General features: G+C 42.0%; 1 protein-coding gene across 3 annotated transcripts in view; it reads right to left on the bottom strand.

Moving 5' to 3' along the window:
- Window positions 1–27,639, bottom strand: part of C1QTNF7 (C1q and TNF related 7) — a 50,166-nt gene that overhangs the window by 12,504 nt on the left and 10,023 nt on the right. The window contains exon 1 of one of the 3 annotated variants that reach the window (XM_031066097.1): window positions 23,011–23,474. The exons of 1 other annotated variant lie outside the window; for it this stretch is intronic. The gene's annotated coding sequence lies outside the window, so the exon portion shown is untranslated. Of the gene's footprint in view, window positions 1–23,010; window positions 23,475–27,639 lie in introns of those variants that run through there. One more of the 3 variants, XM_005415414.2, reaches the window with a different exon arrangement.

The raw sequence follows: 27,639 nt of genomic DNA, 5'->3' as shown, positions 1-27,639 counted from the left end.
TAACACAATATTTCCAGTCATCATCAAACATCCCTAACTCTCAAACAAGCCTTCTGGGGCTATAAAACATTTGGGAGAGGAGAGGAGAGGAGAGGAGAGGAGAGGAGAGGAGAGGAGAGGAGAGAGGTTTGTCTTCTTTTGTTTGACACAAATTTGTCTGACACACATTCTCTTAGAAGAATGACAGTTTTTCTTATGATATAATAACTTCAGTTTGATACACATAATTATTTGTCAGCCTGCTTCTGTATGTACTGAAATCAAATGCAAATCTCTCTTTTATTAATGGCATTTGGTCGAATTCACAGAGAGGAAGAAAGAAAACAGAGCACAGAGTTTTCTTTCAGGAGATCTAATTTCTGTTCCTCGATCAGAAATGTCTATTCCATAGCAATTATTTAATCTTACATGACTCTATTTCTTCACCAGTAAAACACCAATATCAAAAACATCAGGAGTAATATTGCTCTGTTGATGTAAAGCAGGTAATTCCAAGAGCACTTTCCAGATTTTGCTTTTCTTAAGTAAGTGCCATTTTGTATTTCAAATCAATTCTCTCGTGGGATATTAAAATGGATGAAGTCAGCATAATTCTTTCAGTTTTTTTCATTACAGTGCAGAGGAGGTCTAGCATCTGATAACCGGTCATTTCTGACAGAAGGTGTTTTCTCACTTAAGTTCTTGCAACAATAATTGGTCTGGTTTCTTTTGAAATCCATCCTGCCTCGGAAGTGTTTGTTTCCTTGGGTTCCTCCAGGGAATAGCACAAAAAGCTGCAGCTGTCAGTCAACATGCCACTCTTCAGTAGGAAAGTCTGGCCTTTGTCTGGTGAGGAGCAGGCTTTACTTTGCATGTGGTGGGATGTGATTTCAGCACAGTCTCCATGGGACATAAGTGGGCATTCCCAGATGGTCTGAAGGTCACAGAGTGTTTAGCAACCAGTCAAATCTCATTTTCACTTTTATTTCCCCTGATCTCAGTCTGTCAACAAGTTCCACCTAACCCTGAATCACAGAATGTTGGAGTCACCTCAGGATGTCCCCAGCCCAGCTGTTCTGCCCCTCACTGATTGAGCTGCCAGTGGCTATAGCCCAGCTGGAGCCATCTGACCCCCAGAGCAGCACTGGTGTGCACAGCCAGGAGGGCTCCAGGGGTGCCCCCAGTCTGAGGATGCCCTGTGCCTGGGGGTGCCAGCTGGCAGGTCCTGACACAGCCTCACAGGGCTTCCTTGGGCACGGAGCACACAGGACACACAGGTAGCACACAGTCACACCCAGGCTGTGCAGCTGCAGTGCAAACACAACCCCAGGCACTGGTATGTGCTGGGCTGTGCCAAAATACATGTATTTGTTACAAAGGGAAGTGATTGTAGAGAATCCTCTCCACAATTCCATAATCAGTGAATAAAATTCTCTGTTATTGTCGTGTCCGGAGTTGTGCTCGAGTTTCTCTCAAGTGTCTCCAGATATAGTTTCCAATGATGACAATAAATTCAGTGTTATTTTGCAGTTGCAACTCCATGGCAGCAGATTGCCATGAGGCTTTTTCCATTTCAAACAGTGACCTTGATTTAAATTTATTTCTTAAGAAATTCTGGCAGGTTTGAGACAAACAGTATGCCAGAATCACTTCTAATGATCTGTCCCCCAGAAATGTCCTTACATAATTGTTAATACAAATAAAATATATATTAAAAAGAGGAGTCATGTAGGGCTTAGAGCATATCAGCTTCAAATTTCCATCAGGGTAAAGGGTTTTGCAATTTCCACTTTAATGGAAACCTACAGAGATTCAGAACATATTGACTTGCAAATAAAGTTGAAATACATAAAACATGGAGAAGCTTTCTCTTGCCTTGGTTAAAATGACCTTTCTTTCTTTCTATTTAAGTTTATGGCATGGAATCAAGATGTAAAACTGAAAAAAATTATTACAATTTAAAATCTTTCAGATCAGTTCAGGCAGTCACTTTTCCCTCAGCTGGGACGTATTTTCATCACAGAAAAACATGTTTGTGTACATGTGTGTATGCACACACATATCCTTACATTTACCAGCCAAAGGAGTCCTGTTTTCACTTAGCTTTTCTTCAATGCCCTGGAGCATGGTGGACACATTTTATGTAAAATATCTTATTAAAGATTTTTTTCTATTTGACTTTGACTGATAGAATTAATTTTATTTAATTCAGATCTATTCTCTGATGGCCTAAATTGCAATGTACATAGATTTGTTTCTAGCTGATAAACAGTAAGCTGACATGCAAAAAGCGTTTTGTTTTATCTTTGTTTTCGTTATCTTCAATGGGCTCTGCAAAAAGTTCTAGTTTGATATTTGTGATTTTGTTTATTGCTTAAATTACCCTGTCTTGGACAGGTATTTGCAATTGAAAACTCTCTTATGCTCAAAGTTCATGTCTTTCTGGCTTAGAATTCTCCTTTTCTACCTGTAAGATGCTGTGATTTCTTATGAGTCTTCTTTTTTTCCTCTGTCTTTGGAAAAGTTTGAATGTATGTCTGCTCAAATATCTATATATTTGTATGCACACTGTAAAGTTAAAAAATATAGGTCTCATTAATTTATCAGCTCATGGGAAAGAATATCAAAACACTTCATTTTGAGATTATTTTCTTGGCATAGCTGCTCTTTTATGTTTTTTTATCTATTGTGCTTATTTTAATGCTTATGTTAATGCAGGAAACTGGGTCTCTGCAGAAGTTCATAAGCCACTGCTGTTCCTTCTCAATAAAATTAATTGGCGTCCCAACTTCTTCTCTTGGGGCAATTATGAGATCAGCTGTAACAGTCATTTCATTCTGTCTCTGGTTTGGGATGAATGTCACCTCTGAAGGACTCTGGCCAATATGATCTGAAGCCCTTCTGGCCCTGCTCTCTGTCTGGGGCAGTGTCCTGCTGCAGGCTCTTGCACCATGCCCCGGGATGTGAGCAGCACAGAGATACTTGCACGAGGTTATCTGCCTGTTCCCCTCCAGCTGAGGGCTTCCAAACTGAGATACTTTCTGAGTCCTTGCTTTCTTGTCAGCCTGTTGAACCTTTTATCCATAAACTTGGAAGGAGCTTAAACTCTGGCTTTTCACAACATTTCTCATAACTGGTAAATTTGTTATGCACAGAATACGTTTATTTCTCTTAAACCTTTCTGCCCTCATTAAATTGTTTTAACGAATAATTTCATTTGGTTCCTCACGAGCAGCCAGCTGTACACAGTGTGTGACTGGTGGCTGCATGTCACAGCCACAGTGCTGGCTGGGTTACAGGGTGGTGACACTGCCATTGCCTGCCAGGGTGGCCTTTCCTCTCCTTTTCCTCCTCCTCCTCCTCCTGTGCCTGCCAGCACAGAGCTCCCCTCTCTGTGCTGAGCCCCTGGCACTGCTGAGCTCTCCTACCAGGAGCCCAAAGGTCAAAATCTGTCCTGCTCCCAGCAGGCATGTGGGGAAAAGACCCTTTGCCCCTTTTCCCTATCTATTGGGATGTGGATTCCCCTGTGTTTTTTGCTTTAATTGCTGGATATGAGGCTGAAGGTGAGGGGAAAGGACAGATACAGCAGCATGTGAAGGAAGCCCAGGAGCAGCCAGGGCCACCTTGGTGCACTTCTGTTCCTCCAGAACTTCTGTTCCTCCATGCCATTATGGGACAGAAAAAGGCACCTGTCCAAAAAGTTGGAATGTTAGCAGGAAGGTGACAATGAGAAGGCTTCTTTCCTCTGTGGGATGCTGTAGCTGGCTGAGTTAAAAGATGGTTGGGAAAAGTCCTTAAATGGAAATCTCAGACATGGAACTTGCTTTTCCTGCCAGAAATCTGGCTGAAGTAGAGTGTTTGTTGTGGAGAATGTTGAAGTTGTGGTGAGCCCAGATGTCACAGTCACTTCTCCCTGTTTGGAGTCTGTCTTCAGCCCCTGGCAGGGATGCAGTGGGCCAGCAGCTACAGAGGAAGAACCTGTTGGAAGGCCACAGGATGCAGGGCATAGTCCCAGGCCTCATGCACTGTCACTGCCTTCCCTTCAGCTGTGGCTTCTGAAGACCAGTTCTCTCTTCTAAGCCTGGAAACTGAGCTGCTGTGCAGATGGTACCACTTGTACAGAAGAAATCACAGCCAAAGCAGCCTCCTCTCCAGAGACCCTTGGCTGTGGAGAGGGCAGCAATGACTCACCCTTGACTATTAGCAAATACTGTGGGTTTGGCAAAAAAAGGGATCCCATTACCCACAGGGGTTGTTCTGGTTTGGAGTTTGATCTTGAAGCTGTGGGCTTTCTTTTTTTCTACAATTTTTTAAACCCTCCATGTTTCTGCCTTGTTGGTGTGTGCTGCAGGCTCAGAAGCACAAAGAGCTGGGAGCTGCTGGGGCAGCCAAGATCTGTGTGCAGAGGGTGGCAGACACAACACTGCTGCTGCTGTTCACTGAGTGCACAGGGTCAGCAGCTCAGCTTGCCTTTGGAATCTGAGAGGGAAAAGTCAGTGTAGGTTGTGCACGTGTCCCTGGGGTGAGCAAACAGGGAATTTGTGCTCTTGCCTGGAGGAATGTCTGTGTTCCAAGAGTGAGCAGCAGACAGGCTCATCCCAGGAGCAGCAGGACCTGGCTGAGGCTCCTCACCCTCCTCACCTGCAGTGGCAGCTAAAATCACAGTGGGCAGGGGCCAGATGGAGGCTTTGTGCTGCATCCCTCTTGCCCATGAGCTTGCACCATGTCCCAGACACAGCGGACAGCTCAGGAATGCTGGGGTCTCTGTCTGACTGTGTGCATGCCTGTTTACCATCCTGGTCTAGTCTGAATAGCAGGAAAAGGCCAAGGGCACATGAAGTCTGATAAAACCATGTGATGAGTTACCAATGCTATTCTCTCCATGAAAACAACAGACATTTTTTGAAGGGCATCTGTTCCCTTCATTGCTTGCCTCTTGCTATGGCCTGTCTGGTCTTTATCCTGCTGGATAACACAGCTCCAGTGTAACAGGGGATTTCATTGCTCATGGTCTTCCCTCATTCTGATTTACTTTTATCACAGGCTAAAGCTTGTAAACCTTTGACTCCTGTTTACAAATAGACAGACTGGATAATATTAGCAAACATAAATAGTCCTCTCCATGAAAATCCTATTTTAAACACAGATTTTGTAAAGACCAATTTTATCTCTACCATCTGTAGCTAGTTAAAATTCCAATTATTTTTTCTTAAAAAGGATTTGGATAGTAAGCACGAGATACATTAAAACCAGCATAAACTGTAGCTTTTATTAGGAGTTTAGAAAAGACTCTAACAGAGACATGGGTTATCTGCAGCCTTGAAATAGTGCTGAAAAAGCAGTGGTGCTTTCAGTTCTCATAGGTGATATTTTTCCTCTTCTTTTAAACTCCACGATATATTTTTCTAATGTTTATGCTCAAACTTGCATTTGTTTATCTTCAAATAATTTGTTAGATGAATGCCAGATCCTTGGTTGACATTTTAATTAATCTAGAATCAGTCAGTTTATTTTTATTTGGCCCAAGCTGGACTAAGGACTTATATAAACTAAGGATACAGTCAGGCTGTCACTGCAAAAACCTGTGTACCAGTTTACAATGCAACTGTCCCTCTTCAGTTTGTTGCTGCCATTCTGTCTGTCTGCTGGGGCTCCCTTAATTTGTGGATTTGCCACTTCCATGAGCTGTTTAACCCATGTGGCACTGCATTAAGTCATCAGCATTCTTTGCTATCCAGTACTGCTGTGTAGGGGAAAGTGAGAGCCAGAAAGGTAAGGGAAGGGTAAGGGAAGGGTAAGGGAAGGCTTCCCTGTGGTAGATGACTGACCAAGGCACAGTGCAATGTAATTCCTGTAATTCCTGAGCTCCTTGGCGCCAGCACGATCAGTGTTTGAGCTCTGGGCTTTGCCCAGCTGCAGGCTCACATTCATTCCCCCACTGCCCCTTGAGCTGGAGATCGCAGGTGGCAACTTCACAAAGCACCTCATCAGGATTCACCTGGTGTATTTGTCAGAAGTTTAGGATTCTGGCATGGCTGATGCATCCTCCTTTCCTTTTGACCACTTTGCAACTGGGGCAGGTGAAAACGATTTTTATCCATTGCCATTGTCTGCTGGGTGAATGGGAGCCAAAGAGCTAAAAGCATCCAGATGGGTGCTTGTGCTGGTCTAATTAAATCAGTTTTGAAACATCTCTTTAGGCTGTGGACAGATGTTCTGTTTGTAGAGAGCTGTGCCAGATGAAGATTACAAGCCACACTGCTGGAGGCTGCTGCCCTCACAGCTTTGCTGGCACAGCCACCCCAGATCCTCCTCAGCTTCCACAGGGTGCAGACATGCACTCAGGGCTGGGGACAGGAGAGGTCACTGCCTGCCTGCCCCCGCTGGCCTCCTGGGCACACTCAGCTCTGCTGGGTGCTCCAAATGCATCTCCTGGCCTCTTTCAGTCAAAATTAGTCCAGTGGGAACAACAAAGCTCTTGTGGCTCTTGTTCATTGTGTCTGTCAGGGAGTGGGGAGCCCTGACCAGCCAGGGGACAGTGTGGGAGCACAGGGGACAGGCTGGGCTTGGCACAGCTGGATCTGGAGAATCTATTTGCAGCTTTCCTGTGCTGGGGTGGGAGCAGGAACCTGTCCCACTGCTGGCCATGGTCTCTGGGTGAGGAGCTTTGGAGAATGGCAGGGACTCAGTGTCTTTGGACTGCTCATTTACCAAGGTCTTGGCATTGGCTTGAGCCAGAGCTGTGGGGATGCTGAAGGATTGTCAAGGGCAGTCCAATCCAAACACGGAAGCTTTTCTCATCAAGCTGTTTTATTTTTACCAAATGTGTTAATGTGTGTACAGACAAAGTATGAAACAATGTTGACCAAGTCTGGTGAGCTGCTTAGCTTCACTGGGCCAAAACTATCTCAGCAGATAGTATTGGACTTTCTGTGTAACACAAAGGTCAACTGTGAGAAATAAACACATTCTGTTTATTGCTTTTTGTATCTTAAACTCTATCTGCATTAAGAACTATCATATTTCTTCTAATGACTATTCTCAGTTAGAATGTGTTAGGTTAAAAGCAACTTGAATCCCTTACGAAAGGCATCTTCCACTAAAATGTAGGAAAAATGTCACTATTGCTTATGGTGCTGTCCTTATGTCTTTCCTTAACACTGAGAGGCACCTTTTAATTAAGCATATATGGTGCAGTTCTTCCCCACTGCCCTTGCTAGAGAATTATTTCTTTTGATCATGCTTTTAAAGATCATGGCTATATGTAGAAATCAGTCCCTATCCCCTTTTTTGAGAAGTTAATCAAAAAGATGGCTGAAAATAACTCCAGATCTAAGTCCCATCCCTGAGGTGCTCTCTGAGAGTTGCTTGTCCTCCCTGAAGGTGTCCAGCCCAGTGGAGCAGCCACCTCCCTTCTCCAAGGCACCTTGCTTGTGTCCTTCTCGTCAGGAAACAAATTAGTAATATTCTGTGTATACTGGCTGTTTCCTCAGTCCCCACAGTTTCCTTCCCACTCTCTAAGCAGTGAAGAAAATGTTCCCTATTCCACAGAAACACAGCATATAGATAAACTGAGAGCAGTCCTGAGAATACCCATTTACTTATCTCTTTTTTCAGACCACTTCTTACTGCAGCTTTCCAGAGTTTTACCAGCTCCCAGCCATCCAAGTGAAACAGCAGCCACAGGAGCAGCAAAAGAAAAAGAGGCACAAGCAGCCCTGAGAGGGGCAGGGGCTGTCAGAGCAGGAGCAGGATTTGCTGTGGCACTGGAGCTGGCTGGCACACTGGGGCACAGCCTGGCATTTGATTTTCTGCAACCACTAGATGGCACAAAAAATGCTGCTGTAGCATCAGCTTGTTCCTGGAAAATTACTTCAGTGTCAGGCTCATGCTGCGGCTAAAGGGGATTCTTATGTTCCTTCAATTCAGAGGCACATTTTAATGTTTCTCTTAGATGCCAGAATGTATTGGTTGGAGTCACCCTGTCGAGTGGAAATTAATCTTAACAGCAAAATCCAGCTTCAAATATCGGGCACTGCTGGAGTCAGTGCCATTCACAGGTGGAGAGTAACACAGCAGAGGATGAGGGGAAGGGAGGTTGCTCTGCTAATTGCATTACAGGGCCAGGCACTAAGAAAAATCATCAGTTCTTGTCCTAGGGCTGATAACAATTATCTTTTTAGCTTTAGGAAAATCACATAATCCTCTTAATTTCTCTATTTCCATATGGCGGGCAATGATTTCCTGCCCTGCAGTGACACCAGAGGAGTTAATTAATACTCATAAAGCACAAACAGAGAGAAGAAAAGCACTTACAACTATTGAAAACTATTTGCAAGGGAGAGATGTCCTGGTCTGTCCATCCTGCACCATCCTGCCGTTGCTGAGACATGGTGATGGTTATAATATGATGATAGAGTGTGGATAAATATGAAACATAATGAAAGAAATACTTAGTTTTTATTGTTCTTGTGTTTGCAGTGTAATTCATAATGGAAATTTCATGTTGAGTGAAAACAGCCTTGCTGCTGCTCTCCAAAGCCCTCTGAGACAAAGAAGGAGCCTGATGCTGAGGGATGGTGACTTGCATGGCCTGGTCCCCACCCACAGTCCAGCTTGCCTCCAGCTGAGGGGAGGAATCTTTGGTGCAGTCTGTGGTTCAGTTGTTAATTGGTAATTAAAGCTCCTGGTCACTCAAAGTGCTTTGCAGCCACTGTGCAAGGTGACCAGCTCTGTGAAAGGAGCTGCTGCTACACTTCTCACTACAAGAGACACATGCAGCTCCTGAAACAGGTCCAGAGGAAGGAAACAAAAATGATTAAGGGATTGGAGCATCTCTCTTCTGAGGACAGGCTGAGGGAGCTGGGCCTGTTCACCTTGAGAAGAGACAACTGGGAGGGGAGATCATCAGTGTCTGTCAGTGTGAGAAGGGAGGGTGGCAGGAGGATGGAGCCAGGCTCTGCTCAGTGCTGCCAAGCAATAGGAGAAGATGCAGCGAGCAGAATTTGATGCCCAGGAAGTTCCATCTGAATATGAGGAAGAATTTCTGTACTGTGCAAGTGATCAAGTGCCAGAACAGATTGCCCAGAGAGGTTGTGGAGTCTCCTTCTCAAAGTAGTCTGGACACAATCCTGAGTAATGTGCTCTGGGGAATCCTGGTTAAGCAGAGGAGTTGGACTGGAGGACCTTCCTTCCAGCCTTGCCCATTCTGTGATTCTGTAACATCTCTTGTACATCCTCAGGATCAAGAACTTTGGTGATTTTACCACTGAAATATGCAATCCATGCATAATGCATATGCAAAATGACTTCTGATAGCCCAGAACATAAACTAAGACATTTCTGAACACTATTAGGAGCTAAGTGAAAAGCATAAGGATTCCATTGCAAATCATTAGCAACTGGGAAAATCTCACCACAGCAGTTGGTATGACTGTTGTGCTCATGAGGTAACATATTTCCTTTTCTCTTTATTGAGTGTAATGGATATGGATCTAGGAGAGACAAAGGATTTTACAGGGTATGCAGGGAACTACTTTTCATGATTTACAAAGAAAGGGTTTAAAGGTTCAGATAAGGACAGTACTGAAAAAAGGGAATTTGGCATGATGTCTCTGAGAAAACAAAGAACAATTATATTCAAGCATACTTCATGCACTGATTTCACTGCCAATGAAAAGAGACTGACCGTGTCTTCCCATAATCACAGAGGGTATTTATGGCATAAATGTAATTTTTGGTTTATCTGAAACTGAGCTTTATCAGCTGTCCTTTAGCAAACTGAGAAATCAGGCTGTGAATGAGAGAGACATGAAAACTGTCAGACCAATAAAAACCCAACAAAACAAATGATTACTGATTAGGCTTGAAGAAAGCTGAGAAAAACTATTTTTATATATAAAAAAAGAAGACACTGAAGGGCTGTAACTGCAGTGCTAAACTGATTTCTAATCACTCACAAGAGTATTGTCTTTGTTTTTCCAGTGATAAATTTAGTTTTTCTGCTTGTCCCAACTGCACATTTTAGTGATGGTCTTGGAGATTTTTCAGTTTCCATTAAAGATTTTAAACAGTAAATAAAGTGATCTTGGCAACCTGTGGGACAGCTAATGCAGCAGATAGAAGATGTTTTAGATAGAAGGGGTTTATCTCTTTTCTCTCTGAAGCCATGCTGTGCCCAGGTGATGCAAGCACCGAACAGCCTCAGGAGTATCCAGGAGTCCTTCGCATGGAGCAGCAGATCCAGAGATGTTTCATTAGCTTGTTTCCTTGCTGTTCTCCTGCTGTGGTGCCCCTGTGCCTGGGTGTCCCTGGCTGAGGTTCATTACCCTTTAAAGCAGGGGTTGTATGGCAGCCCCTGTCCCCTGTAGTGCCGAGCCTGCTGTGTATGTGTGGGGTCAGCAGACGCAGCACGTGCTGTACAATCTGCCAGCCCAAGGCAGGGCAGATCTGCAGTGCTCATACACCAGGGGAGTGCTGAGAAGGCCCCTGGGTCTCCTGTAGGAGCCTGCTGTGGTAGAGGAGATGTGGCAGGAGGGAGGCAAAGAGCAAGAACAGGCTGGTGCTGCCTCGAGGGCTATTGCATGGTCCCTTTGGCAGTGGACTGAGTCAGGCCGATGCAGGCATTTAATTATGCTGCCACTTAATTATCCCCAGAGCTGAATACCCTGCTGTGGAAAAAAGTATCTTGAGTTCCAGCTCTGAGTGTTAGCATTATAATCATAATCCTTTGGGACCCATGGCTTTCCCTCCCTCAGAGCCAGGTCTTCTCCCACTCACCAAGTGAGTACAGAGCTCTCCTTCTGGCCAGAGACTGCTTGAGGCAGTTAGCCATCATGGGGACCTGCAGAAAGTGTTTTATTGTCCTAAAAAAACCCCTTTAATATAGGAAATACAGTAACAAATCCAGCAACAGTACCGACTTCTAGCTCTTAGCAGCATTTCCTTCCAAATAACTAGCCTTCAGATACTGGGAGTTTTTTATATACTGAAACCTTGGTATGTTGCTACTCCTCTAAATGGATCAAGATGTATCTCAAACAATAATAAAGCAATAGTAAATTATAGATCATTTTAGTTAAAAAAAATTATCAAGATGGGATTGAAAGTTAGAGAAATTAAATGAAAGGGAAGAAAGACACCATAAAGAAGCACAAGCACTTGACAAACAGCTATTAGACTTGAGAGATGCCTTTATTCTTGCTGCTCAGGGAATGGACTTATTTTTCCCACGAAGAACATTCACAATACCTTATTTAGTAATATTTCAAGAAGCTTTTTTAGCATCTGGCATTGAGTGCAGTTGTTGCAATGCTCTGGCAGCTTGCTACACTGTAAAGCTAACACATTAGCATATTACAGAGATGAAAATAAATTGGAGAAGACTCATGAAATCTTCAGTGCAAGGTGCAGCTCCTGTTACATCCAGATCCGTAGAGGATTCATAGCTGTAATGCTGTTCTTCTGCTTTCTACTCCTGTGAAAGCACAGGCAGTTTTTCAATTTTTTTTCTTTTAAGGTGAAAGGGTTATCAACTTCAAGTACATCGTACATTTTGCAATGCATCACTAAGTGGGGGCAGTGATGGGAATCAAGTGACACATGGGCACTGGTGTGGTTTATAGGATTATGCAAGCTATAAGGACAGAATCTGGCTTGGATCAGATGTACAGTATTTTATGAATCATCTTTAATGGCATGAGTAGAATTGGATAGAGCCTAATAATAGACCTAGAACATTTTTCTATTTGAGTTTGCTACAAAAATTGCTATGCAACTGATCTTTAAGTGAAACAGTTTTCCTTAACAGTTTTTAAATACCATCCTGGATGGTGTTAACAAGGTCAATGCAGAGATCCAATAATTACTATCAACATTTCTTATAACAGGCTAAAATATCTTTTTTATAAAGGAGATGGATAAAATAAATTTGGTTCATGGCATAATTTTTGGATGTTATAAATTATTTTTCCTTCAAAACGCTACATGAAATGAAAACTCTACATGTTTTCAAATACAATAATGCATTCTGGAGTTAAAAAGGCAAGACTCAGAAAATCTAAGCTGACAGCAAAATACTATGACAAATAAAATGAGAAGTGTGGAATACTTCACAAAGTTCACTACAGACTTTGCAATTTCTTCCCATTTTTATGGCCAAGGTATACAATGAATACAGCAATAATCACAGAAGACCCAAAGAGAGTGCATGGAAGTAGTGAAGCAAGAAAATGCATTTTTAAATAATCCTCAGTAAATGGCATTGTTATTGAACTCTTAATCAGCATTCAGATAGATTTTAACACACTGCATATATTGTCCATGTCCATTGGGATGTGATTTAAAATCAGTGGACTCAACTATGTTCTCACTAGCACTGGTGTAAATCCAGAGGAAATCATCAGACTATATCATGGTCATTTCCAGTTTTTCAAGGAGTAACCAAATAGAAATTGGTAAATGTTCCTTGATTCTCTCTTATACGCCTTTGTCTAAGAACCACTCATAAATAAATCAACAAAAATATCACGCCCACTGCATTTTCTCCACTTTTTAACAGGACAAAGAAAACCACCACAATGTTTTTCCCTTATGTACCCTCTTAGTAGACCACCTGTCAGTGTGAGAATTACAGAGTCTTACCAGCCTCAAGGATCCTAGGAAAAATTAAGCTGGTGGGTCTGGGGAGCAGAGGAAGAATAATTCTGAAATCTGAAGATGTCTGCAACCCAAAGGAATGCCGGGTGGTGTGGAAAGTGACACGAAAATGTTTGATCATGGTCAGCTTGAAAGTAAGGAGAGTGAAAGAAGCAAAATGAGAAGCAACTCTCATTGGAGGCCTCCAAGGGCCAGAAACTGGGGTAAATGAAGTGGCAGAAGCAGGAACTATTGTTCATAATTACAAAAACCAAGTCCTATCCTGGCCAAGCCCCATTTGTCTGCCTCCAAGTTCTGCTGTCCAACTTGCACCTTGCTGCATTTTAGTGTGACAATGCATGCAAAGAGAGCAGGCTGGGGATAGCTAAACTCTCCTTCTCCCCACCAGTGAAAGTCTTGGGCATCTGATGTACAAGTAGTTAACTTATCTTCTTTCACAGAAAACACTCAGGCTTCATTGAGCATCTATGGAGCAGACTCACCATTGCCCTGCTGCATGGGTGGCCATGCAGTGGTGCCCAGGAAGAGTGTGGTGGGTGAGACACACAGGAGGGAAAGCACAGTCCAGATGTGAACCAGACCCTACAGGAGCAGCCTGACTGAGCAGCTGCAGGCAGTCATGGGGCTTTTTACCATGGATTTAATTTCTGTGGGTCTGCTCCACTGTCAGCAACTGGTAATGGCAAAGCAAAGATGCTGTTAAAGCCCAGACCTGATAGAAGAGCTTTGCATTCCTAAATGATTGAATCAAAAAGCAGAACATAAGCCCCATAGGCAACAAGCCTGGCACAAGGCTTATTTTTACTCTGTGAATTAAAGCCCTGGAATGTCCTGAATTAATTCCAGAAGAGTTAACACTCTCACACCTCGCAGCCTGGCCAGACACCCAGTGCCGTGGGTACAGGCTGTATCCTCCTTTTCCTTATATTTCAGTTACCAAAAGAGCCATCTCTTTCTAGTCTTTTTTAGCTGAGCATTCCTTTGGAGCCTTCTTCAATTATTGTTCCCATATCTCTTACTTCTCCTTCCCCTTCCTTGTCTATTCCTGTTCCTAGAAACTTTCCTTTCTCCACTGCCACCCAGATCATGGCACTGACTGGGCCCCCAGCCTGCTGCAAGTGGGTCCGTGTGAGCCCAGATGAACAATTTCTTCTTCCAGTCTTCATTACCTGGTTGTTCACTTGGGGAAGCATTGCCTTGCACTACCTTCAGAGACAGAGACACTGTTTTTGCTGCTCAGAGCAGAGCTAAGCAGCTGGCAGACACGAGAGAAGACATCGTACTGACAAAAGGCAGCACTGCTGGCAGCTTCCTGCTTATGAGCTCCCTGGAAGAGTTCAGAGAAAGTGGGAAATGTTTGTAGGAACAAAACTTATTTACTACAATCTGCTTTTAGCTTATCTTCAAAAAAATGTGCTCTTTAACCAAGATCCCACTGCTGAGCAACCACAGGCACCTCTTCTCATGCAGCTTTTGAAACTTTTGCAAGATAGTAGGACAGACGACAGAGCATGTTGTATTTTATGCTGGGTTTTCTTATGCTCCTTTCTGATGAAAAAACTAAGAGGCCACTACTGGAAAACTCCTCAAGTTTTATGACTTTTCCAAGACCTGCTGTCACAGCATTCATTTTTTTCCAGTCAACACCACTTTGGCAAGTGAACAGATTAAGACAAATCCTGCTGCCCTGTAGACATCCACATTTCTTCTTTATCCCATATGTTTTCTCCAAAATGTTCCAGTTCTTTTTCTAAAATTGATTTTGTATCTCCAGCCTAGTCAGGGACTTTTAACAACTTCTATTTGATGAGACAAGATGGTTGAAGAAGGAAAGTAGTATTTGTTCAGGAACCAAGACAAAAACTGAAACAGCTGACTCAAGGGCACAGAGGAGCTTCCTGACAATGAAAAGCTTGAAAATGGGTACTCACTCTGTAGCTGTACCATAAAACATTTCCTTTGTTCAGAAAAGCAATAAAGCATCACAACCATGAACTCATCATAACCTCAGTTTAAATTTTAAATGTATATCTTTTAAAGGAAAAAACACCACACAAGCATCTTCCTTAACCCCTCACTAACCATGGGCACAGTTTGCCTCTCATAAGTAAGCAAGAATTGACATTTCTGTAGTTTTTCTGAGCACCCATTACTCAGCTGCATAAACCCATCTCAGCCACCACCACAGATCTGCATCAAGCAGGCAAATTTATTCATTAGATTTATCCTATGTTTATTAACAGCCCAGCTCAGAAAAAGAGTCAGTGACAAAAACCATCTGGAATAAACATAATGGAAAACAAACAATGTAATATATTCCGTCACTCCAGCCTAATTGCACTGTTTGGTGCAAATGCAAGTGACAATTTACAAGCCAAACTCTTATTAAAGGGAAAAATGAGCTGTGCAGGGAAGCACAAATCAAAGTAACTAATCAACACAGGCAACACATTCAGGGATTTAAGAGCCAAGGTACGGCAGTCTTTTATTCCTCTTTGTTTTCAATTTGGGAAGCCTGCTGTGATGTTGCAGTACATTATACATTATATATCTACTTATGCAACACTGGGGAGAAGCTTGCCTCTGACTGTTGTCAGAGGCACCAGCTACATGCTGTCATTTTTCACCAGCTACAGCCAGTGACTTTTGAGTTTAAATAGTCCTTTTCCTATCACTTAAGCTGAGAGCAACCACACTGTCCGAGGCACCAGTTTTCTTTTAACGTATTTTAGCATATAATAAAAAATTGGAATTAAAGATGAGGTTAGAAAAGGTTTGAGTTAGCTAAAAGCAATGCCAGTTTGATCTAAAACAAGTTCTTATTGAGTGAATTGGTCCAGCAAGAGAAAAAGGAAATTCCCTTCCATGCAAGAATCTGAACAACATATGGCTGCTGTCCATGACCCGTTTCAGCTCCGAAGCTGGAACTGACTCATTAGATGCATCTGGCGTCCCCAGGGAAGCAAGAGAAAACCCTGGCAGCAAGAAAGAAAAGATGGTAAAAGCCATCTGAGGCAGAAATCAGCCAAACATCCTGTCTGCACTGGAGCATCATCTTCAAGAATGACTTTAGGCACCTGCATGAAAACTGAGCCCTCAAAGACATAACACTGCTACGATATGTAAAACACTTGGGGAAAGTACTCCCATGGCCTGGAAAATACCAGCTCAGAGCAACAGGGAAAATGTTTGCGACCTCATTACAACAAGGGGCAGCCATCTAGCATTATAGTGAAATCAGTACGAGTAAATATGCCCACAGCCCTGACTGCAGAAGTGTGGGTCATAAGTTCCATAAATATAGCAAGATATGATTTATAAAATCCTGCATGGAACAATTCTCTCAGTGATGAGATGCGAAGAAGGTTTTTTTCAGTCTTTTTGTGAGAAAAAAAAGTGAGGAAGGGCTTCCTTGAAGGCAAAGGATGTCAAAAGACCCACATGCTTCTTTATCTGCCACAAGGAGAGCACCACAGTCATCACCACCCCATGCACAGAGGTGCCTTTCTGGGCTTTCACATCCTTCCTTTTTCTGTAAGGAGTCAGGATCCTTTCACAATTTGGAAATGGCCCTGTAGCTCAAAGAGAGATTGTCTTGGAAACAACATTTATCAATGAGAAGGCATTTCATATTTCTCCCTGAACGGATATTTTTCTGGAACAGGGTCTGGTGCTCTGTTTCAGAGTCCAGCAGGCCCTGAAACACAGCTTGTTCTCAACCATAAGGTAGCCTTATTCTGAACAAGAAGGCTGATAATGTGCAAACTTTTGTCATAGCTCATGTCTATGAAAAAACGTCCATATATTAGTTTCTGCACGTGCTGTTTTCCGAAAGAAATGTGTGACATTTGAAGAGGTGAGGTGGTATCTTAGATCTGTCCACAGTGGGGTGTTTATTTAAGTGCAAAGTCAGAGAAATACACCCCTGAGAATTCTAAAATTTCAGCACTTCAGAAAAGTAAGAAATTTTATTGCCAGCTAGCTGTACATCCATCTCTCCAGAGCATCATTTCATCATCTTATTAGCATGCAAATCAAGATGACATAGCTGTTGCTGACTAATTTCAAATATGATATTTACAGCATAAATGCACTCTTGGGATCATCTTTGGCAACACCTTCCAGGCATCTCTGCATGCTGTTGACCTGAAACTGCAATTTTTTTCAACCAGGAAGATAATCATGAGGATGACTTTTCTACTCATACACTGAGTTAATGTTCTTAAAAAATATTGTATTTGACCAGTCAAACCCCACAGGTATTGTGTTCATTTATGTGTCTCATCTTCTAGCTTCTATAATTTAGCAGAAATCCCCTAAAGTTGTGGTTGTTTTTTCTCTCATTTCCACTTAAGTGACAGGAATTGAACTAATGTTCAAAAGTGGGTATAAATAAAAGAAGGATGACTCCACATATGTAGATTAAAAAATTCGAGGTGTATGTGGTGTCTGGAAATAATTATAATGATAAAATATTTTAATTATCAGGTAATACAGATTCTTACTTTTTCTATGACCACTGGTGGCCAGTCTGACCAGAGGACAGTTCCTGAACATTTTCCTTCCTGAACAAGAAATGGCCATGGACAGAGAGCATTTTCTCTAAGGAGAAGAACACAGCAGCCTTGGTATGGTCAACACAATGGTCATATAAATTTCCAAATATTCAGCTTTGTAAGTGGGGGTTATTCTGCCCACCTGGGATGCTCAGACATTCATTTTGTTGCTCTCTTGTACCCTGAAGGATTTTTGTAATCCTCCAGTGTCACATTCACATTTTCTGAAAAATCCCTTTGCCCAGGATTTTTCTCCTGGGAAGCTGAGAAGCCCCCGAGAAAAAGGAAAACAATAATTGTCTCATTTGCTTCTCCTGTGTTTTGCTCACATGTGGAATGTGTTGGGAGATTGTTCATCCAACAGGTGATTGTCTCATTGGTTTCTGGTGTGGGTTGTTTTCACTCATTGGCCAATCAGTGCCAAGCTGTGTCGAGACTCTGGAAAGAGTCACCAGTTTTCATTATTATCTTTTTAGCATTCTGTAAGTATCCTTTCTGTATTCTTTAGTTAGTATAGTTTATTATAGCATTCTTTAATATAAAATAGTATCATAAAATACTAAATTAGCCTTCTGAGAACATGGAAGCAGATTCATCATTCCTCCCCGCCATGGGGCACTCCGCAAATACAATCCTCCAGGATTCCCTTTTTCCTCTGAGGGAGGTGGTTCAGAGGCCACGCTGGTGACTGTGCACTTAGGTGGGAGGTTGTTCATGCACTGAGGCAGTGATCTGAGCATGCTGGCAGTGCCTTGTTGCTGCAACCATGTGAAACTGAATCTGGTCCTGATTGTCACCAAAAACCCCCAAACAGTCCCAATGCTTTCTTTTGATTCCCTGCACTTTCACCTTTGCCCACACGCTCCACCACATGCCTTTGGTGCTGTCAAAGATCTGAACTACCAAGTTCCAAAATCAATTTGTGGTGAACACTGGAATTTTTCTCAGTATTTCAAAAGGACTTCAGAGGGACAAGGTACCTGAGATACTGAGCTATCCCAGGGAACCATCTGTCAACAGCCCCTCAAGGCAGAAACTACTTGCTACAGCATCAGCTGATAAACAAAAACAGAGATGACATTCAAAGAAAAAAATTGTTTACTTATCACTTGTTCTGCTTCAGCATTGTTTTAGAAAAAGCTGGATGCAGATCTTGCATGAATGTAATTGCAGATTTCAGGAAATAACTTGAAAGCCACAGAGGAAACCTTACAAATAAAACAGAATTAATTCTCTCTGGAATATGAATGCTAGCAGATTTCCCTCCCCTTCCCACTTTCTCCTTCACTCTTTTCCCCTAGCTACATTTAAGATATCAAGCTTATAAGTTACTTCACTGAAGTTCAGAAATGGGCAGTCACTCATAAAAAAGTTGCATGAGCAAACATCAGTTGACAACAAAGGATGATGGTATTTGTTCCTGCAGAGTCACAGCAAAAAGTCCACGTTCCCATTGCACCCCTCCATTGCAGCAGCTCTCTCAGAGCAGCTTCCTGACATGTTTTCCATCTACACACTGGAATGTCACTGCACTGCTTCCTGCCCTTCCAAGGGCTTTTCCACTACAGGCACCACAGTACTGGTCACTGCTCTCAGCTCTCCACACTGCTCATCTGGAGATATTTTTGCTACTTATGGTCCTTTGTGGTCAGTTTTGCTGATTATCTGGTACGACACCTAGATTGAGAGCTTTCTAGCAGGTTTGCAGGGTTTTTATTTACCTCTGAACCTATGACAAAGCTGCAGGCACACAGCACCATGGGAAGGATTAAAAGCTGTTTTCTCTCCTTCTTTACAAAGAACTGTTTATCTATGGGTGGGCATGGATGGACACATATTTCCAGAATTCAGGAAAACTACTCTTAGTTTGCTGCATCTTCACAGACTTTTAGTAAGATCTCAGTTCTACAGTCATTGAGTCATGCCCCAGGTCTGTAAGCCTGAGAGGTGGTTGGCAAAATAAATATATATGAGCTGAAGTGTTGTACCAGAACAGTAATGGATAGTAGGGCTTCACAGAGAGAAAAAGGGCTTGAGATAGACACCAGAGAAGTCTAAGTGCATCACACATCTGGTTGTGACCTCTTTATATTGCAAGGATTTATTTGGGAGAGCCACTCTCTTGAGTTATGCTGCTGTCAAGTAGCAAAATACTGCCTCTGGTTTTTGAAGTATTTGAACATTTCCAATCCTTAAATAATTAGAATTGTCAGAAAGAAAGACAGTCCATCAATCAGAAGCTTTCACAACTCCTTCTCATTTGTATGTAGATTCCTAAACCTGGAGAACTGATATTGTCAAATAATATATTAAAATAGAACAGTTCAATAATTTTCTTTTTTCTCCATTCTTTTTTTTTTTTAACTCTACAGTATTGGATAGAAAAGAGATCTTAAAACTTTCAAAATGGAACTGGAGGAAATGTTCTCTTTTGTCAAGCTACCAGATTTGTCAGTCTTTTGTTGTTTTGGGTAATGATCTGTCCCAGAAGATGTCTGGCTCTGGAAACCACCAGGAAATTCATAACATTAGGCAGTAATTAAGTGCAAGGCAGTAATTAAAACATCCCTTAGCCCTGAACATCGGATTTCAAGGGTAAAAAGCCTTCCTGCTTTGCTCACATGTAGGTGACTTCACTTGTACCTGCAGAGATGGGGATTAGCCCTGCAATCCAAGCACGAGGACAGCTGGGCTCAGCAGCTGTGCTGGGGCATTCTGCCCCCACCAGGCCCCTTCTCCATCCCAAACCTTCTCTACCCCACAGAGCCTGAACAGCAGCCAAGGTGCTGTGGAGTGAGGAGAGGCTGATTTGAGGAAAGAGCCTGATTTGGAAGAGCCTGGCATTAGGACATTCTGTATCCTGAAAAAGGGAGAAAGGAAAAGGTTTCAAGAAGACTTGAAGAAAAAAGGAAAAAAGAGAGGGAAAGAGCATGTCCTGCATCACCACTGAGACCTTCTAGCACCCCCTCAGCACCAGGAACCCTTCAACAGTCCCATTCCTTCTCAGAGAGGGAGGCAAAAGCTCCGAAGCTTGGTTGAAATGAGGCATTTCTCTTTTTCTAAATCAGGCTGGTGCACTAGGTATGAGCACTGATAACATCTCTTATGTCATTACAACCTTTGACAATATATGCAATAATCCATTCTTGAGATCAATTAAGTAAAGTTTAAATAGTTTGCATGTCACAGATTGTCTCAGGTGATTTCTTTAAAAAACAAACTCTTCAGCACTGAAAATCAGGCAGAGAGGGAGAAAAGAACTTTTTAGAGCAGTAAAATAAGATCCAATAGCAAACCATTTGGATGAAATCTGTTTGTATGATTTCTTTTCCTTGAAAGAAAATGAGTTATTTTCTTATTTCAGATCTCTTCTTTCTATTTGTGTTCCCAAATTTATTCCTGATTTAAGATCTTATATTCTTAGATTCTTATGTTAGACTCATCAAATTTCATAGCTGTACCACCTGAAAATGAAAGTTTAGAGTAAGAAAGATCAAAAGATTTTGTTCAGTTGTTTCCATAGGCACTGCATTATTTCCTCTGGGAAACTGTGCAAGAGGAAGCTTTCAGCCTGCTCACAGGATACAGCAGAGTGAAAATGCAATTCACAACTGGGGCAGCTCCTTTGGCTCTTTTTGTTGCTTGTTCTCTTTGAGCTCACATCAGATTAGAGCATTTCACAGTTTGTTTCAAGCTTGAAAACACAAGCTGAATAATTAGATGAAAATATCTCATAACAAATAATCCTGGAAAATATGTGGTTTATTATTTATCGGTTTGTGAGCTAGGAAGTGACATCAAGCACCCAGACATGGATACTTTTCATTAAGTGCATCAGTTCTGCATAGTAAGATAGAGTGCATTCCTCACCATAAAATATACACAAAGTATTTAAAGATGTTCAAATTCAAAGCTAGAACCATCTGCTTCTTGCTGACATCTGTTGCTTGAAAGCAAAGGATTATATGAAAGGTTCAGAAAGCTTTAGAACTCAAAAGATGCATTTGCTAAGAGAACACATTAATATACATAAATTCAAAAACTGTAATATAAACTGCTGTTTTCTCCCTGGAGTGTGGTTGCACCAGCTAGGTATAACTGAGTTTTGTATTGCAAAGAAAACAGCTCCTGTTTTCTTTTTTCAGCACATCTCTGTGCTGAAAATTAAACTTTTTCTCATTCTCCAAATACTCTTGAAAGGCAACATGTTCTTCTTCCATCATTGGAGAAGTTTGACTTTCACACCATTCACCTCTGACTTGCTCTTGCCAGTGCACCTTCAAGGTGTGATCCTCATTACTCTGAAAACTTCTTTCTGCAGAGCCTTTCCCTGTGCTTGCTTAGGGAGGTGGCTCCCCAGCATTCCTGGAAGCAGCAAACTGCATCCCCCAGCCCAGCAGGTCAATTCATTCCCTTGCTGTTTTTGCAGCCAGGTCTGACTGCCTGGCTGACAGCAAGGAGGGACTTCCCATGGCCTTCAAAGACTTGTGGGCATCTCCCTTAATGGGCAGTACCCCTCTCCCCGTGCAGATCCTGCACTGCCATGGAAATGAAGGGCAAGAGAAGGGCTGGGAGATGTGGCAGAGGTTTTATTTAGGGCAACATCCATGTTCCTCTGAGCACCTGATGCAAGAGATGATTGGGGTGGTATATCTGCAATAAATCCAGTTGGGCTGAGTACCTGTGGGTGTGTGACAGGGTTGAAGGGCTGGAGGGAAGGGTTTGCACTGGGAGGGTTGGAGAGCAGGGTTTGCACATTTCACACATGTGGACATGGGGGAAAGGGCCTATTAAAAGACATTGGGAACTGGGAAAATGTGTGAGCCAAATAGAATGTGCAAAGTCATAGGGATCAGATGCTTTCTGGATAAGGAATGCAAAGGAACTAGAGACTCTCTGAACAGGAAGACACTGAGAATTCTGAGTGAAATTTCTGTCTCAGGGTACTACCACCTGTACCTAGTCAGTGAATGTAATATAGCTTCCATTTATTTATCACTATGTCTACATTTTGGCAGCAATCAAAATGTAGGCAGGGAGGACTTCACAGAGAAGAAGAGAAATTTGGCATTTCAACAGCTCTCTGCCAGGCCTATTGATGCCAAAAAGTATAGGAACTACATAGAAGACAAGGAAATATTTCATGACTTTAGGTTACATTGTGAAGCTCAGAGAAGGGTGATCCATTGCCTGCCATAAGCTCCAGATAGCCACAGAGAAAGTGACAAATTTAAATATGAGCATGAATATAAAGTAACATTTTATAAAACAATCATAATATTTTTTCTGTTATTTAATGTTCCTCTTAGTCACATAATCTGTGACTCCTTGAACGTCACTATAAAGCACATAAAATTTCACAAGACCTCAAGTTCAATGTGAAGGTTACACACCACTTTCGGGTTCACTGACAACACTTTATAAACTACTTTTATGCTCTTTGTTTTCACAGCCTTTTCATTTCCCTGCCAGCTTCTCATTGTCCTTGAAACAAAAGAAATCAGAGAAATCAGAAAGGTCTCTGTGCTGATCACAAACAGAGAACAGCAATGATTCAGAAACAGAATGAAAAAGCGATCAGAAAAGCAAACAGAGCCTGCCTGAAGTGCTACAGATTCTGCTCCTTACAAGACTCACCAGCAAAACAAGGTAAGATATTTAATTATTGTGCTGACATACATGCATTATTCAAAGAGACAGCAGGATAGCAACATTACTAGTATTAGGAAATTCATCTAAAATTTATATTATCTCAGTGTTTTTATGAGGCAAGAGAATATACAAAGTTTGTTTCAGCAAAATAAAGCCCTTTACTTACATGGCTTGCAGAAGTTTGCAGCAGCTGGAGCCTCTGGCTTGCACTTTGTGCAATATCATCCCTTGTTGAAAGCCTCCTAACTCTGACACTGGAGACAGCACATAGCTCCCCAGTGCTTTGGATGGATAAATCCTTTAAAAACGCTCTCAGATGTGTTTTATCTGCGGCACGCACTGACAGTAGGCTGCGAAGCAGAGAGCCTGTGTGGTGCTACGAGGAAAGAGTTCCCTCTCTGCTGAATCCAAAGCAGAGGAGTCCTCGACCTCAAGAGCTAGAATAAATCTCCTGTATCTGCTGGCTCTGTGCTGGGTGCATACTTGAGCAGTAACATAAGAGCAGGAGCTGTGGCATGTGTGCTCCGCGCCGGGGCACGGGAGCAGGGCTGCTAGCACAGCCACAGCAGGACCAAGCACAGGGCTGCCTTCTGGCTTTTCATTTGTTCACATGTCTTAAAAATAAAGCAAAGATGACAGCTTCTCTATTTCAGCTCGTGGGTCCCGAGCGGCAGCACTCTCAAGCTCTGTCCCCTCTGCTGAGATTCCTTGTGTTCCAGATGAGGCTGCTGCTGGCTTTCTATTTCAAACCTTGATTTTCTGAGAATCTCTCTGTATCCCAGCCAGGAAATGTAACCCATACTGAAGTTTAGCATTTTGGATATCATAAATTCAGTTAATTACCTGAAAGCAAAATGAGTGCTTTCCAGATTTTTTTTCTCCTTCAGAAGAAAGATTTGTTTACTACATTTTTTCCCTTTATTTCTTCCCTTTACTTAAACTTACTAAATTTCATAAAACCAAGCACAGCTTTTGCAACAAGTCCTTGGTGGAGCAACTAGTGAGACAAAGAAGAAAAGTAAAAAGATATTGTAACTGAAAATAGGTAAATTTAAGGTTTCCAGGAAAAAAATTCCCTGTTCCATTTTCAAATTACATCTTCAAGACTAAAGACAATAGTTTAAGCATTGTCATATAATTCTCAGGCACTAAGGACAGGGGTTTTATGGAGAAGATGAAAAAAAGCTATATTAAGAGCAGCAAAGATAAGAAAGGAAATCAAAGTCCTCATTCATTCAATTGTATTCAGTTTCAAAAGAGGAAAAAAAGAGAAATAAGCTTACAGTCCAGAATCAAACTTTAAAATATTGTAAATTCAATTTTTGTGGCTTTATGAAATCTAAAGATAAAAGAAACAAACAAAAAAAACCCTCAAAACTTTTAACAAGCATTTCTAGCTTAAGGAAATAATAGTTTTTAATGAAGAATGATCAAATGATCTCTTTTTTTTTATTCTCTTGTGTGAACAATGGACTTGAAAAAATTCCCTCCACATTTTGTGTGTGTGTTATCAATGTTTTTCTTGAAGCTGAAGACTTGAGTTCAGCTTTTATTGTTTTGGGTTTTTTTTCAGCTTTATTACGACAGTAAAACACAAGTATAACTTCAAAGTTGTTTATCAGTAATTAAATTGTCTTTCTGCATTGTAGCTGACTAGTAGCAGTGATGTATTTTGTTGAATGACAGAGACCTCAGTTTCAATTTAGTTTCCATTTATATCCATTTCCTTTGTTGAAAACTGAAACAATAAGCCCACAGTAAATTACTTTTGGCTCCTTTCAGCTCTTCCTGTTGTTTTCACTTTTCCTTTCTCCACTAACAGTTTCAAAATACAAGGCACTATCGAAACACAGATCTTGATTTTTAAAATATTTGCTGGTTTGTTTTCTTTTTTTTAATTTAAATACATGTTTGAAATCTGTTGCTCTACTGCTCAGCCATGCTGGGGTGAGCTGTGGTCAGCTGCTGCACTGGACCTCTTCCCCCACTGCTAAACCACCAGCGAGGATGCATCTTCTCCCTCTGTGCCGGCTCATCTTTTCTATTTTTAGAAAATAGCTGGCATTTTTGACTTTCAGTCCTGTTTTATGATGTTGGAGGCCCTGTGACCTGGTGTGTAGGAGCAAGGCTTGGCAGGGAGCCTGCTCGCACACGCCCAGGCTGCAGGCAGCAATCCCACGAGTGGGGTGTATCGGGATCCTCTCCAGCTTTCTGTCCATCCACAAGAGGCTAAACTTCAAAAACTGCCTGGGACCTGTGACCTGCTGCTCTCTGAAGTGTTTTGAGACAAGCAGAATATATACCTAACTTGTGAGGGCTGGACTGAGTTGAATTCAGTAGGGACATCTGAACCAGAGTACTAATTTGAGCGCCATTTAATTGCTCCCAGGCATGACTTGGTTTCTGCCCCAGGGATTTGGCTTTTGACTAAGGAAGCAACAAGCCATTGGACAGTGCAGTTACAGCCACCAGGACTGGATGATGTCATTTATCCCCAGCCCAATTCAGCCACACCACAACTGTGTAAGCCCTGCAAGCCTCTGGGTGCTTCATTCTACAGTGGCCCTGTGCAATGTTGCCTCACAACTGGAGGCAGCTGGTCACTGCAAATGTCATTTGCCTTACTGGATATTATTGTATGTGCATTCACAGATGTTCATGCAGAGTTAAGAAAGCAGTTCCTAACATAAGAGTCACAGTTACAACTGCAACTGTGAATGTGACTATGGAAGCCTGGCCAGGGCCCCATGAGCTGTAACACAGACAGAAAAGCACAAGACTTGTAGGGTGAAGTCTGTGTCATAGTCAACCACATCAAAAACATGAGAATATTTTTTCTTTCTTTTTTTTCCCCCCCAAGGAAGTGTAGATCCTTATATATAAATTAATGTCCTATGTTTCTCATTTATCTTTCCACCCAAGAGATGGGTTGGGCTGTCCTGCCTGCAGGCTGGGAGCACTGATTAGACTTTGAAAATTGTCTCATTTTACTCACTGCTTTAAAAAAACCCAACTGTATAAACTGGATATATATATATGTATATATATGGTGTTATTTCCAATGTCAGGGTATAGGGCTTTTACAAAGCCCACACTTTATTACTTCATGAGAGATGACACATAGAGAATCCATAGGAACCACAAGGCTTAATTTTGCTATGTCATGTAAAGGCTGAGCAAGAAGGACTGAAACACTGATGCAGGGGTGATGTAAGATGAAATGGCAGGTCAATGTGAACTAGAGAGCATATTCCCCAATGTGGTAGACCTTAATTACCTTTAGGTAGCTGATCTGGAGATGAACCTGCCATTGCTTGGCTCCATGGAGACCCAGTTCTACCTAAGGCCACCTATACTCTTTCTAGGATGAGCCTGGGGCCACAAGTACCAAAGTGCTTTTGGTGGAGGCATCAATCTGCCCTGAATTGGTTCAGTCCATGGCTTGATCAGTCCCTGATGGAGGCAGGCTGTGTTCTGCAGCACTGCTTTGTCCATGTGCACTCTGCTCCCCAGCAGCCCAAGGAGATGTGTTTGCAGAGATGCAGCATTAGAACAGAGTCACAGGGGTAATTTGGAATGGAAGGGACATTTTGAGTTCATCTCATTCAACCTCTGCTAAAAGCAGGTCTAATCTAGCTATCTCTTCAGTGGCCACTCTATTATTCAGAGGTTTCCATTACATAGAGCACACCTGATCCCCATTACCTCCAAGAGCAAGATGTGATTATGATCCAGAGGGATTTTGCATCTTTTATCCCAGGTAATTACACACTTCTGGTTATTGCCATAGCTGATCACCCAGTTATTTGGTTATACTTATTTGGCATGGAAGCCAAAGCATTGTATCTCATTTTACAGATGTGGACCTAGGGCACAAGGATGATATTTGCTAGAGATTACAATCTGTGCAGAGTAAGAAACTGAGTGGTCATCTCTCAGGGCTGCCATCCTCTTTGCTGTCAGCTCTCTGTGCATGCCTGCTATTAGTTATTAATAGCCACCTTGCTATTACACATCATTTTTTGAAGTAAGGGTCAAAGTAACACAGCACTTATGAGATGCCAGCCAAGTAATGGGTTCCAGTGCTGAGGCTGAAAGGGGGGGGAAATGAAAAATGCCAACACTGCTGCTGGACATGTGGTAGGCAGCTGTACTAGGGATCATCAAATGAATGATTCTCCTCAGAAAACAGCCCTTCTGACAGTCTAAAATAGGATCCAAATTAAAAAAATCTGGTTCTGGAAATGAGGAAAGGTCCCCATGGTCTTTATTGCTGTCAGTGAGAATTCATATCATAATGATCAAAAACTGTATGAAGGTGAGTATTGCTGTAACTTGTTTAAATTGAAGGCCTAGAAAAATATACTTAAGACACCTGCAATCAATTTCAATTTTGAAATTCAGTTTATACATAAGGAAGGCTTGGGAAGAATTGAAAGGCATGATAATATTTTCTTGAAAGACAAGAATATTTATATTTAAATGAGTGGCTCATAAACATAAGCATGGCCCTCACATTTTGATCTCACATCTAGATTTTGGTGAGTAATGCTATTTTCTACCTGGTCCCACCATGGTTAAATATACATAGATATAGATATATATATATAGATAGGTATATGGCATGTAGCTGGGAAATAATGTATCACTTTTGCGAAATAAAAAAAAAATTAGTATGGGCCACAGATGTATGCTAGACTAGTTCTGCTTCCTGGAGGGATCCAGTTAAGCTCCTTTGCAATCCTTATGTGGATGTCCCACATTGCCAGCCCCCACTCTAGACACTCTGCTGCAT

Source organism: Geospiza fortis, unplaced genomic scaffold (assembly GCF_000277835.1).
Source record: "Geospiza fortis unplaced genomic scaffold, GeoFor_1.0 scaffold40, whole genome shotgun sequence".
NCBI lineage: Eukaryota > Metazoa > Chordata > Aves > Passeriformes > Thraupidae > Geospiza > Geospiza fortis.
Note: the sequence above shows the minus strand (reverse complement) of the source record. Positions and strands in the feature narration are given on the sequence as shown.